At 36.0% G+C, this 15734-nt stretch overlaps 1 pseudogene; it reads right to left on the bottom strand.

The window, feature by feature from the left end:
* Positions 1 to 379: 379 nt before the first annotated feature.
* The window catches only part of LOC113782467, a 65576-nt pseudogene continuing 50221 nt past the window's right edge, over positions 380 to 15734 (bottom strand).

Raw genomic sequence — 15734 nt, 5'->3', positions numbered from 1 at the left:
TTAAAACTAGGTGATTGCTTCCCACGCAAGGCGTGGGAACTTTAGACCTGTTAGTAAGGTTGTATTTGTTATTGTAATATTTTTAATATTTTAGATGATGAAAAGAGTGATGTGGTGTGTATCGTGAACTTGGGCTGGGAGTGAAAAGGAGTATTAGTCAAAAATATATTAGTTCAAAGAGTAGTCATGTACTAATACAAAGGATACAGCCAATGCAATAATGATGATTCACAAGAAAAAGGAAAGCATGATATTTACATATACAGCAGTAATTTAGTATAGATGATTCAAAAGAAAGAGGCTCATTTGACGTTCAAATTCATTCCATTAACATGTAACAACAACTCAGATGACAATGAAATAAATTCACAAGTACCAATCACTTGGTCATTACTGCAGTAACAGTTAATGGAAGTAGCAAGATATTGCTACAACTTGGTCACATGCAAATTTTTTTTTTGTTCTGGGTTCACAAGGAATGAATTCATAAATTATGAAGCAGCAAAATAAATTCACAAGTACCAATCACTTGGTCATTACCACAGCAACAGTTTCAATACCAACAATTTCAACTTTCTTGAGACAATCAAGTTGCATCTTAAGTTTGCAAAATATCAAGTTTTACATGTCCATTAAAAATTTTAAAAAGTACCTTTGTTTTCATCACCACCTTTCCGGCTTAGAATACCTCCTTGAACACCACCCCCATAAGCCACTGCTTCATCTGGTTTTACACTCTTGTTGGGTTCCTTTCCATCAAAGTAGTCCTTGAGAAGTTATTGGACTTTTGGGATCCTGGTAGCCCCACTAACAGGAACAATTTCATGCATCTGGTGGTTCTCCAAACCAGCATCCCCCATAGCCTTCTTGACAAGTCCCATTTTTTTGCTAAAGAGGTCATTGTTCAACTCGTCAAATCAAGCATGAGTCCTAACTTGCTGCTGGCTGCTTAAAGCTCTTTTGGCACGTTCAGCTTCCCTCAGTTTTCCAAGTGGTCTATTGTGGTTGCTGATGTTCTTTCCATGTTTCTTGTTAATCAACTTGATGAAATATTCTATAATCCTTTGATGAAAGCCTTTGCCTACAATAAAACAGAGCAATTAGAACCATATGAAAGCTTTTTATAAGAAATGTAACTAATAAAACTTATACAAGAAATTGGTTGCTTTAATCATTGTTCAATATTTTGCAAAATCAACAGTTAATTAGTGTAGTTAGATAAACTTTTTAATTCGTAGTTAGACAGGCAACTGCTGCTGCTCTGGGTTCATTGATAGTCCTAGCAACATTCAGCCCAGCAATAATACCTGCATTCTTTGTTGCCTGCCTCTGGGCATCATTGAAGTAAAATATGATTCAACGAGTAACTCTAGAAATTGAACTATACCGGGAACAGTTACCACAGCATCCTTAATTTTCTTTGCAAGGAAAGCTTCAGCTGCTTCTTTCATCTTAGTTAAAACCATTACACTAATTTCCTCAAGACTGAAGACTTTAACCTTACTATCCTTAATTTTCACCTAGATATAAGGTTTTCCATCCTTGTTCACAATCTTACAAGGAACGAGCTTCATATCCCTCTAAACTTCATTAGTCTCAATCCTGTTATATAACAGTTAAGACTTCAGTGAGCATATGTATACTGTCGCGCCCCACTTTTTGATGTGTGTGTGGTGAGTGTGTGTGTGTGAGTGTGAGTAGTGTGTGGAAATGACAATAAAAGGCCATGGGACTTGAGAATGCGACGATTTGGCCAAACGAAGTTCAAAAAGGGTTTTTAATAGAAAAATGGAGTCGCCACTTGGTATAGAGTTAGGGTGTACCAAGTCACCCAAAGAGTGCTTTTTTTTTTTTGGAAAGTGAAATAAACTAACCCTTTTTAGAACTTTTAGATCTACGTAACCAAAGAAAGGGATCGGGGGTCACATTTGATAAGGGAGAAGGCAAAGGCAAAGCCTAAGGCACTCCCTCACCCTAGCCAAAGCTAGTTGCATGACTTAGCCCCACTTTTCCTAATTTTTCTACCCAAGGTATGTATCGCATGTTGGATATGAGTAATGGATGCGAAAAGGAAAGAAAAATGCAATCCTAAATCTAAAATGTTTCTCATGAGGCTTTTAGGTCCCAACCACATGAATTGTGGTGGCCAATAAGGAAAGCTCTCGAGGAAGTCGTGATTGATGCAAGTGAGGACTTAAGTGCAAGTGTGCAAGTGCGAGAAAATAAAGGTGTTTTTGTGTGCAAATGAATGAAAATAGGATAGTAGATACATATAAGTTCAATAAATAAGTGATAGGAAAAGTGTGTGAACATAGCATGTGGATTGCAAAAATATAAGTAGTGAGAAAGTGTGAATAAAAGAGTGAGAAAAATGAAATCAGAATGAGAATGCATGAACTTAGGGGAATGCATCAAGTCGGGTACGGGAATGACTCCTAACTTTTCGACTTTGATTTTCCCTTTGATTGGAAGGGAGAACTAGCGTGCTAAGGCTATTGAGTAGCCACACTCGCTCGTTTCCCTCATCGAAAGGGGACCCTCAAGCAAATGTACCCTATAACTAGCATGAAAATGCAAAAGTCTAAAATGAAGGGGAAAGGGTGGAGGAGCCTGCCAAATGATAAAAACTAAAAAAAATGCATGAAATGTAGTGAGCATGCAAGTATGCACTAACCAAAAGGGACGGCCTATTGGGTCTAGCGTTGGACTAGCCCTTTCTATGAATTCCTACTAGCATTGGACTAGTGGAAACGAAACAAAGAACCACAACTAGCGTTGGACTAGTGCTGTGACGGGAAAAGGGGCCACTACTAGCGTTGGACTAGTGTGGTGACGTGCATTCATCCATCATATTCGTTCATGGCCATGGAAAGCAATTAGACATGCCAAACACTCATAAACACGTAACACGTAACACTTAGCATGCTCGACTAGATGCAAAAGCCTAATAAAGCACTTAACACATAACACATAGGCATGCAACCAAGCTAATGAATCTACTACATTTGCTAACTAAAACAAAAGGGGAAGGGGAAAGTGGACCAAATTGCTCGCCAAGCCCTATCTATTACAAGCCAAGAGGTGTACACATACCCCATAATGTATAACTTAAACAAAATCAAAAATAAATGAAATAATTGAAAGGAATTAAGGAAAGGCAAAGAAAGCGACGTAGACATGCATATTCACATAACACGTAGGAGCACGTAGGGTCAAATGAAGTGCAAATGAGGGATAGAGTGTACCTCCCTTGAATTGACGCCTTAACGGAGTGAAATCACTTATTTATCCTCCAAAATAAAAGAAATGGTCAAGGTACCAATTTACTTGGGAAAATTAAAGAAAATAGGCAAACTCAAGCTCACTTGGTCATAAAGCCCCTAAAGTCATGAATTAAATGCAATTGAAACAAAGCATGTAGGAGCACGTAGGGTCAAATGAAGTGCAAATGAGGGATAGAGTGTACCTCCCTTGAATTGACGCCTTAACGGAGTGAAATCACTTATTTATCCTCCAAAATAAAAGAAATGGTCAAGGTACCAATTTACTTGGGAAAATTAAAGAAAATAGGCAAACTCAAGCTCACTTGGTCATAAAGCCCCTAAAGTCATGAATTAAATGCAATTGAAACAAAGCATAGTAATTAATTAAAACAAACAAGCAATGAAGTTGTAGAATTAAAATTGTCAAGGACCAAATTGAGGAAATTATTCAATTGGTTGGGTCATAGTGAAACAAAGGGGAACTTGGGGGGTTGGAATGCAATTTTGGAAAGATTTTTCCATGCAAAACCCATGCAAAAGCTTACGGAAGTATTAAACTTCTGCAACTACAAGAATGAAACATGCTTCCATTTTGTTTCAAAGCTTGCTGCAAATCCTTTTTCTTGCAAGGATATCAACCTCAACACTAATTTTGATCAAAAATCTTTCAACCAAACATTCAAAGCTAATCTAAGCATTGTAACACACGATTTCAAAATTCAAACAAACCCAAATATAGAAGAAAACTGATGCAAAGACACAAAGAAGCTCATGCATTCAGCAGATTCCAGCCACGGCATTTCTTTTCATCATGCAAACCAGATTTTATCCAACCAGAAATTACTGATGACCTTTGACATCAAGTTCCCAATCACACAGAGGACACTTCGGTCAAGTTACAAACCCAAATCAAGTGCTTGACACAAAGCCAAAGCTTCGGCCATCTAAGAAAAGAAAGGGTATTTGCGCATGCTGCTGCAACATGACCAAAAGCTTTGAGCTCGTTGCAGCAGATTTTATGCGCAGGCTTCTGCAATTTTTAGCAACTTATCAAGACATGAAAACCAGCTTTGAAGTTATTCCAAACAAACATGGCTGCACATCCAAACGAACAAGGAACATAAAAAACAACATGTAAAAATTCTGGACAAGATGTTCGTGTGACAGTGGCTTAGCACCCTGGAATTTACTTTTTCATTAAGCATTTGAACATGATTCAAGCATTTCAGCCCCTAAGCGTGCAAACCCAACGCCAAATCATTCCATTTCTTCCATTCAAACAAGATTAAGCATGCAATTTATACGCAAAAAACTCAGTGAGCAGAGAGGAAGACAGCAATGAAAATGCAGCAGCTTTTTTTTCGTTAACCACATACAACATGCAAATGAACCCTCAACTAGCAAAACTTAACCTTTTACTGCCGAAACAAGACAACAGCAAAATAACTACTAGAGCTCAAGAACAAACAGAAGAAAGGAAAATAGATCCAGCTCAACAAAAGGCAGCGGCATGCGTAACTTGCGAGAGGCCAAATCCTGTCCATGTTTATCATACAAAACATCGAAAGCGTTTTCTACATTCTCAGCCGCAGCTTCAGAAAACCAAACCCAAATCTTTGTTAATCTTACTATGAAACCCATGAAAGACTAGAGTAAGCACAGCCGTGAGTAACCATAGAAAGGGAAAGAAAATTATCTGTCTGCTTATAGGAAGTAAAACGGCAAAGCAGGACTCGGCATAACAGACAGCCATGAATATCATTATACAACCTTCAACACCTAACCATCTTTGTAACTCTTTTACCCAAGCCATCAAAATCAAATCTTTGAAACCAGCAGAAATCACAGATGACACCCATTCCATTTCTATGAAGGAAAGAAAAACGCAAAACTGATGTTTTCTTTTTTAGCTCATGAATTTCCAATCAAACGAATTCAGAATACAGCTACTGGATTTATGATCTATCTTATAAGTTCAGACCAGACGAAAAACAATGGATTCTAGTGACCTCAAATACTAGGCAAGAAAACCACGCTCCAGTTTTTTAGAAGAAATAGACGAGAGCAAGGTTGAAGCTACCTCTTTTGCTGCTTTTGGAGTTAAATCACCGTGGGTATACTCGGATTAGCCGAACCCAGGTTGCAAACTTTGACAGAGGGCCTTGAAGCTCCGAGCTTTAGGCTTGATCTCTCTACGGTTTCCTTCGATGGGTTTCTCTTCCTCTCAACCCGTAGCTTCCTCACCTTCCTCCTATCCGTTTCAGTTTCTGTCCAATGCTTCCGCCGCTATCTCTCTTTGGCTAACTCCTGTCACTTTCCTTTCCTTTTCGTTTTGCTCTCTCTAATGCAACCCCCCAAGCCGTCATCCCCCTTGCTCACTCCCCAAAACCTAGCCACTCTCTTGATTCTACTCTCGGCCGTCCCCTTCTGTCTTTTTCTCTCGCCCAACTCCTTCGCTTTTTCCCTCTTTTCTGTTCTGCTTTTCCCTGAAACCCTTTTCTCCAAAACTCCTCCCCGCCGCCGCTGCTTTCTTTTTTTTTTTGCTTTTATATGGAACCAGTAGCCCCCAAAACCCTCACCCGAATGGTGAGGATGAAGGGCTTACCCTTGCCTTCACATCCAGCCTTCCAAAGGGCATCCGTGGCTGTCCTTTGCACGCTGCAAAAAATTGCAGCGTGCATGCCGCGACACATTTTTTTTTTTTGAATATTAATTAAACAAGATTTATAATAAAGCTAAATAATAATAAAAAACAATAACTTAAGTAATATCACATCAAAATATACAAACTAGAAACAACAAAGTTGCCATTTTTCAATCTTTTTCGTTTTTTCACTTTCCATCTTTTCTCACTTTTTTTTCATTTTTCAGGAAAACATTAGACCTGTTTTTGAATGCTTTTTCTTTCCTTTTCTTTTCTTTTCGAGAAATTCTATGCTAAAACTCCAAAAATAAAATAAAATAAAATAATAACATAAAAATAAAAACTGACATGACAAAATAAAAAGTAAAAAAAAATAAATAGTAAAAGAAATTACACTAAAATTTTGGTGTCTACAGTTTGCCCCTCTTTGTCTGAGTTTTGGAAAAACTTGAGACAAAGAAGTAGACACCAAATACTTACCTGCGTTATTCGGCTGCGAATTACTCAAACGATGGGGACTGACCCCTGACAGGAAATTTTAAAATCGGGACTGACCCGAGACAGAAATTTAAACGGGATTGACCCGAACAGGAATTTAGACGGGACTGACCCGAACAGAAATTTAAACGGGACTGACCCGAACAGAAATTTAAGCGGGACTGACCCGAACAGAATTTAAAACGGGACTGACCCGAACAGGAATTTAAACGGGACTGACCCGAACAGAATTTAAACGGGACTGACCCGAACAGAAATTTAAACGGGACTGACCCGAACAGAATTTAAACGGGACTGACCCGAACAGAAATTTAAAACGGGACTGACCCGAAACTGGAAATTTAGAATCATGGGACTTGACGTGCGCAGGGTATACATATCAATTTTGCCTCATTCTAATCAAGTTTTACATTTATAAACTCCTAAATAAATTTATCCCCGTGAGCAGGGTCGCAAGGAAGATTGATTTATCGCAAGTATACGAATCGTGAGCGAGTATAGGGTATTAAGGGTCGATCCCACAAGGAAGATTGCAATTACCGGTACTACTAAAGCTTCTCTATTATTTAGACTATCAATGAATTATAACAAATTAAACCTACTGAAATTATACAAAATAACAAATGAAAGCTCCTTGGGTTGTGGTATCCCTAACTACTCATGCAAGTGCTATATTTGGATCATTGAATACTACATCTAGGCTAATTATGGTGTAATTTCCTTATGCATTTGAATCCTACTTTCGTAGTGAATCAATTATACTCATAACTAATCCATACCTATTTTCATGGTTATGAAATTAGCTACAAGTTCATTTCTTCAATGAAATTACATGAAATGAATCACTAAAAACCACATAAGTGCACCTCTACTTTCGTGAGTGTACTCCCTATGTTTAGCACTTCTTGAACTAGTGTTAAATCTCAATTTTCATTGCAGAAACAACACCTTAGATAATCACAATTAATGGTACCAGATTAATCATGATTTCAAGAGTTAAAGTGCTAAATAACTTGCTCAAATCATAGCAGTCAAATAACCAAATAATAAACACTAACAATTATAGAAAGTTCAACCAAACCCAAGGCTTAAACTTTAGATACACATATTAAACACAAAATCCAGAACTTGTATATTAACTAAACTTGGAATCAAGTACAAAAGATAAAGAGTTTGGAAGGAATACAACCCTTGTCACATGAGCTTTCTTCCTTGCCTTCTTCATCCTTCATCTTCATCCTAATCTAGATAATAAACAAGAATGGAAAAGCTACACTACTCTATACTAAGCTAAACTAACACTAGGGAGATGAAAGAGCTACATTTCTGCAACTTCAAGCTCTCTCCCGTAGCTCACTCTCTATTTTTCCTGCTATGAACTCCAATCTCTCCTTCTTTTGAATTTGGCTATTTTTTTATGATGAAAATGGTCAAGGAATGAAGCTTTACACTTTCTCCTTACAGCTGGTAATGTCTCTCACATGTCTAGCATCCAATGTGAGTTGGTGGGAGTGAAATTGAGTTTTACGCGTACAGAGCAGCCTTTTCTGACCGCAATCCGGCCAGAAATCCGGCCTTAAATCCGGCCAAATTCCGGCCGGATTGATACAGTGACCATTTGGTCACTTCTGGTTCAATTTCCAGCTCTGCTCCGATTTTGCATCAACTTCCACTGAACTTTTCTTGATGATAAAAGCTGATTTAGCTCTTGACCAAAACATGAAACTTGTAGCCCTTTTAGTTAGCTTTCCAATGCATCAAGAATCACCTCATTTGGATCTGTGTAGGCTGAGAAATGACCAAAATACCCTTACCTGCTTATTGCCCTGTTCCAGTTTCGACCAGTAGAAATTTTCTATTGTAATTCGGCATTTTGACCTGGAAAACCTTCAAACTGGATTTAGATGTCTTCACCAAAGTTGTAGATCTATCTCTTATCTTCAAATTGGTTCAAGAATCATCTTAATCCGATCACTGTAGCTCAAGTTATAGCCGAAATACGAAAATGCATCAAAACTGTCAAAATACACAAAATCCAAGTAAAAAGTGATAAAAACCTCATTTAATCACTTAAAAACATTTATTCACCAATTATAGCCAAAATAATTCATTTTCTTCCAATAATATAACAAAAGTGACTAAAAATAATATAAAATATCATACAATTATTACGTAAATTAGTCACTTATCAAACTCCCCCACACTTAAATCATTGCTTGTCCTCAAGCAATTCACACATAATCAAATGCAATGATTCAAGAGGTGAAACAATATATGCACTTTGTCCAATTTAATTCCTCAAGACTTGGAAAATAATCATTATGCAATTATTCAATTTACACTAAATACTCATAATATCAAGTAAAGGAAAGATAAGTATACCTTAATTCAACAAGTTAAACGTAATCTCTTACCCTAACCTAATTTCACAAATAAGCAAATCACATAGTCGATTTATAGCCTTCCTCCTCCTATAATCATCTTTTTCTCAAAATTTTACAACTAAGAGGGATTTATTCATACTGGTTTTACTTAAATAGTGAGAATGTCTTTTTACGCGAAAATCGACACTTTTAGGTGAAGATCCCCGGTTACTCAACATTTCACTTATTCAAGTTGCTATGCATACTCTTAATTCAAGTACCTTTTTACGCGAATGTCGACATTTGTAGATACCAACCCCCGGTTACTTGGTACGAGAATCATTGGAGTAGAACAATTTTTATTTACTTTCTTTTCTTTTCTCTTTTTTTTTTTTACTTTTCTTTTTTTCTTTTCTACTTTTTTTCTTCAAAAATAAAGGACAATAAATAGATATTCCCTCTTAGAAAATATATAAGAACAATCAAAGGAGGAGTATAACCTTTTATCAACTATATCAATCACTTACTTATAAAATTAAGTAAAGAGAAGAAATTTCATTAAACATATAAAATTATAGGCATAATTTTCCTCACTTTACCAAATATACTTTCTAAAATGTAAAAATCCTAATTGCATAATAACCATTTTCAAGTTAAATGAGGACTAAACTTTCCAAAATACATATAAAGTTTCAACAATTGGAAGAATTAAACACTTAAGGTTGGAATACTTTGGCCCTTTTTGAAATAAAAATGAAAAAATTGAAGAACTTTTGGGCCATAGTGAAATATTGGACAAGATGTTAGAAAAATTTTGACGGAGTTTCCCCATATAAATGGAAGAAAACTCCCTGCCAACAAACCCAATTTCAATCAAATTATCCACATGGCAAATAATTCAAACACAATTCCAACATTTCTAAGCATTTAAATCCACAAAATATCATCACCTAGCAAGTAAATGCAAGTTCAATACTTTCCTCCCCCACACTTAAACTTCACATTGTCCTCAATGTGAGAAAAGGAAAATAAATAAGGAGTAAAAGAAAATACTGCTCAATTGAACTTGCGCAATCCGAATCTATGTCCAAGTGATGAATTTCCAACCGTATTTGAGAAAGAATGGAGAGTTCACTTATTGCACCCTGAAAAAGACAAAATCAAAACAAATAAATTTCTTAAAAATAAAATGTTGCAATCAACAAAAAGAAAACATGCAAGTCAAGGAAAAAGGAAAAATGATCAAGCATGTGGAACCATACAATGTTCAAGGGATAAAAACATGAAATGAGCTAATCTTTGCTAATCAAATATATGCATTAGTATCCAAAACAAAGGGAAGCTAATTTCACACAAAAAATCCACAATCATGAACAAAATAAGTTCCATTTATACATTTTGTCATCAATGATCAAATCCCCGCAAGTACAAAAGTAATCTCAAAATGGAGGCAAACACACCGAACCAAAATATAAATGACCTTCGTGAGAATTCATGAAATACTAAAAACTATTGAACCACAAAAATTGTAAGTGCATTTATGAATTTCATCAATTAAGGTCATCTTCAATTCACCTCTTCTTTTAGAATTACCTAAGAATTCACAAAATCATTCAATCAAGCACCTTTTCATTCATTAGATAATCTAAATTACTCACATGAATATCAAAAACTCCCACTAAGCTAATTAAAATGCTACATTTGGCTACTTAATATGCAACTTCGTTACCAAGCCAAATTAAGCATAAAACTAGCAAGAATTCACCAAATAAATACAATAAATGCAAATCACAAAATATATTTATCACTAACAATCACCAATAGCATCAATAAGCTGAAATAAATGCACCTAACTTCACATATTAAAAATTGCCTAAAAATAGAAAATATTCATTCATGGCAAAATTCAAATAACAAAGTTAGGTGAAGAATTGTTACCTCAAGGTGGTTTGGTGATGTTTAGAGATGAATATGATGTGAAAACCCCCAAGAAACTTACTCCAATATGACCTCAATTGAGTGATTCAAGAAAGTACAACCCTAACTATTGGTAAGGTTGAATCCACTTTAGAGTTGTTTTTGAAAGAATATGTACTATGAAATTCACTCTAAAAGATGGGAGAAAGTGATTTGGTGAAGGTTATTTGAAGATTAAATGGTGAAAAGTGGTGTTTTAGTGAGTGGTGTGTGTTTGAGGTGTGAGTGTGTGTGTAGGTTGAAGAAGAAGGGAGAAAAATTGTGAGGAATCCGTGAAACGGATTCATCTTATGCTGGTTACTGTTCACAATCCGGCCAGAAATTGGAGGGATTCGTGGAGGGATTGTTGGAGGATTCTGGGCAGAAATTTTTTTTTTTTTTTTACTGTTGCATATCCGGCCACTTTATGGCCGGATTTACGGCCGGATTGTTGGCCGGATTTGCTACAGTGGATTTTTTTTTTTTTTTTTTTTTTTTTTTTACAATCCGGCCAGTTTTTGGCCGGATTTCAGGCCGGATTTTCGGCCGGATATTAGGCAGTAGCTCCGAAAAAATTTTCTTTTCTCCCCTGACTATCCGGCCTTCAATCCGGCCAACATTTGGCCGGATTTATGGCCGGATTTGCTGCAGAAAAAGCTGTTTTCTGCAGTTTTTCCTCCAAATTTGCTTGGCCAACCTTCCACATTCAACCTACTTCATGTTCTTTGAATAAAATTCAAATTTAACATGATCATGCATGAATATAACTTAAACATGAAACACTTTAAATGCATGAAATGCAGCAATTGACATGATGAAACTCCCTTTTTGCCTTAATATAAACACCCTTGCAATTGAGATCATTTGCATGAACTCTTGCCATTGCCACCTACAAAACACACAAAAACATTAATCGAAGAACTAAAACTTACTAAAAACAAGCCAACATGAAGAAAAGTGGAGTTGAAAAGTGATCCAAGCCTTCGTTTTTTAAAAAGGATCCGAGGTCGTTTTTGAAAGGATCCGAGGTCAGATCATTGTGCTCAGAAAACGCGGCTCAAGAAAACGCGCCTCAAGGTGCGTTTTGTGAAGTCGCGTTTCTTCACCAAATTTGCAGCATTGAAAACGCGACTACGTGAGAAAACGCGACTTTAAGTCGCGTATTTGAATGCGCGTTTTTGGTTTCTGAACAGGCTGGAAAACGCGGCTTTGTGGAAAACGCGACTTCCTGTCGCGTTTTTAAGGCGCGTTTTCTTCATTATAGGCACAGAATTGAAAACGCGATTCTATGAAAACGCGATTCAGTGGCGCGTTTCATTGAAAAACGCATTTTCGGCTGCAAAATTTAGCAGAAATTCAACTTTTGAATAATTACAAATGATACCCCAATTTCCCAAAATGCATCATAGATCATTTCTATGTCAAAATAAACTATTCACGCACATGTAAAATGATCTAAACATGCATTCTAAACCTCTTTAATGCATCAAAAACCACAATTACTGAATTTGAGGTATTGAGATCTTTGATCAAATTTCGCCTTTTTTGCCTCATTTGGTCACTTTTCCAAAACCTACAAATGAAAAATAACAAAATTACTCAAACTTATACTTTAAACATAAAATCACTCCAAAGTAACAGCAACTTAAACAAACATTGGGTTGCCTCCCAATAAGCGCTTCTTTAAAGTCAATAGCTTGACTATTTCACCTCATTTTTTCAAGGAGGTTTAGTTAACGAATAATCCACCATTTTAGGCCTTGGTGGATCATTGTAAGGTGACTTAATAGAAAAAGCCACATGATCTAATGATGTGAGAAATGAAAGTGACTTACCTATCCCAAGTGTTTCATAGATATTACCATGAATATGCACCACTTGAGAACTTACCAAAGGAAATGTCATGAGAGTATCTTGGGCAGGAATACCTTTAGAACCTATACTTTCACTGCACACCTCAAGAAGGGTGAAAAATGAGTCATTAAAACTCACCTCTTGAGGCTCAAAGTTAGTTTCAAAGGTATTATCATGTGAAATGGATATTTGCTCATTGAAATATAATTGAGATTCATCATTTTCATCCAAATGCAATCCATTTTCACATACAACATTTCCACCATTCATGCTAGGATCATTTTGCAAATTATTAGAAGAAATAACTTCACACAATGCATTCAATTGCTCATGTATATCACCAAAGTGAGAAGCTAATTCATCTAACCTTTCCTCAATCCTATCAAAACGGTCAGAGGTTGCATTTGCTAGCTTTTCTATTGCTGAATCAAATTGATTAGAAAAATTTTCTACAGCTAGCTCCCAAGATGCATTAGAATCATTAGCTAATGGTTCACTTTCTAACTCCCAAGGTAGAGGTGTATTAGCTAACTTCTCTATTGCCAACTCCCAAGATGGTTTTGATTCATATTGGACACTTTCAGGTTGGTGATCATAAAAATATGAATTATCACTACAAGTACATTGATTATTCCAACCATAAACAGGAGAATTGATCCAATTAGCACTATATTGATCAAAACAAGGATTGTAATGCTCTAATTTATCATAATAATCCACATTTTGTGCTTGCATACATGTATTAGTAGCATGATAACCTCCACACAAGTCACAAATCACATGATAAGAATTAAAAACATTAACATTCCTCCTCTGCTCAATTTCATGCATCATGGTGTCCATTTGAACTTGTAACTTAATTACATCAAATTTTGCCTTTAAGCACCTTAAACCATCTTCAAAAGACATACATTCAGTAAATTCTTGGTTACCTCTGTTGAAGGAGCTTTGCACTTGATAACCATCCATTGCCATTCTTCCACTTCTCAAGCATTGTCCTCCAAATTGACCTACCCTTCTCATCACCTAAAATTGCTTTTAAACAACCTCAAAAGCAAAATTAGTAAGAAGAATAGGTGATAAAACACATACACATATAAAACACAGAAAATAACATTCACAGTATAACTAATAATATGTCTAAACTAATAAAGTTGCTCTTCACACCGATATTGCCAAATCTTCCCCGGCAACGGCGCCAAAAACTTGACGTGCGCAGGGTATACATATCAATTTTGCCTCATTCTAATCAAGTTTTACATTTATAAACTCCTAAATACCCCACACGCGATTTATCGCAAGTATACGAATCGTGAGCGAGTATAGGGTATTAAAAAACTTGACGTGCGCAGGGTATACATATACAATTAAGCTCATCCTAATCAAGTTTTACATTTATAAACTCCTAAATACCCCACACGCGATTTATCGCAAGTATACGAATCGTGAGCGAGTATAGGGTATTAAGGGTCGATCCCACAAGGAAGATTGCAATTACCGGTACTACTAAAGCTTCTCTATTATTTAGACTATCAATGAATTATAACAAATTAAACCTATTGAAATTATACAAAATAACAAATGAAAGCTCCTTGGGTTGTGGTATCCCTAACTACTCATGCAAGTGCTATATTTGGATCATTGAATACTACATCTAGGCTAATTATGGTGTAATTTCCTTATGCATTTGAATCCTACTTTCGTAGTGAATCAATTATACTCATAACTAATCCATACCTATTTTCATGGTTATGAAATTAGTTACAAGTTCATTTCTTCAATGAAATTACATGAAATGAATCACTAAAAACCACATAAGTGCACCTCTACTTTCGTGAGTGTACTCCCTATGTTTAGCACTTCTTGAACTAGTGTTAAATCTCAATTTTCATTGCAGAAACAACACCTTAGATAATCACAATTAATGGTACCAGATTAATCATGATTTCAAGAGTTAAAGTGCTAAATAACTTGCTCAAATCATAGCAGTCAAATAACCAAATAATAAACACTAACAATTATAGAAAGTTCAACCAAACCCAAGGCTTAAACTTTAGATACACATATTAAACACAAAATCCAGAACTTGTATATTAACTAAACTTGGAATCAAGTACAAAAGATAAAGAGTTTGGAAGGAATACAACCCTTGTCACATGAGCTTTCTTCCTTGCCTTCTTCATCCTTCATCTTCATCCTAATCTAGATAATAAACAAGAATGGAAAAGCTACACTACTCTATACTAAGCTAAACTAACACTAGGGAGATGAAAGAGCTACATTTCTGCAACTTCAAGCTTTCTCCCGTAGCTCACTCTCTATTTTCCTGCTATGAACTCCAATCTCTCTTACAATGAATTTTGCTATTTTTTTATGATGAAAAATGGTCAAGGAATGAAGCTTTACACTTTCTCCTTACAGCTGGTAATGTCTCTCACATGTCTAGCATCCAATGTGAGTTGGTGGGAGTGAAATTGAGTTTTACGCGTACAGAGCAGCCTTTTCTGACCGCAATCCGGCCAGAAATCCGGCCTTAAATCCGGCCAAATTCCGGCCGGATTGATACAGTGACCATTTGGTCACTTCTGGTTCAATTTCCAGCTCTGCTCCGATTTTGCATCAACTTCCACTGAACTTTTCTTGATGATAAAAGCTGATTTAGCTCTTGACCAAAACATGAAACTTGTAGCCCTTTTAGTTAGCTTTCCAATGCATCAAGAATCACCTCATTTGGATCTGTGTAGGCTGATAAATGACCAAAATACCCTTACCTGCTTATTGCCCTGTTCCAGTTTCGACCAGTAGAAATTTTCTATTGTAATTCGGCATTTTGACCTGGAAAACCTTCAAACTGGATTTAGATGTCTTCACCAAAGTTGTAGATCTATCTCTTATCTTCAAATTGGTTCAAGAATCATCTTAATCCGATCACTGTAGCTCAAGTTATAGCCGAAATACGAAAATGCATCAAAACTGTCAAAATACACAAAATCCAAGTAAAAAGTGATAAAAACCTCATTTAATCACTTAAAAACATTTATTCACCAATTATAGCCAAAATAATTCATTTTCTTCCAATAATATAACAAAAGTGACTAAAAATAATATAAAATATCATACAATTATTACGTAAATTAGTCACTTAGTCACTTATCA

The sequence above is a fragment of the Coffea eugenioides genome, chromosome 9 (assembly GCF_003713205.1).
Source record: "Coffea eugenioides isolate CCC68of chromosome 9, Ceug_1.0, whole genome shotgun sequence".
NCBI classification, from domain to species: Eukaryota; Viridiplantae; Streptophyta; class Magnoliopsida; order Gentianales; family Rubiaceae; genus Coffea; species Coffea eugenioides.
This window is presented reverse-complemented; position numbering and strand designations above follow the sequence as displayed.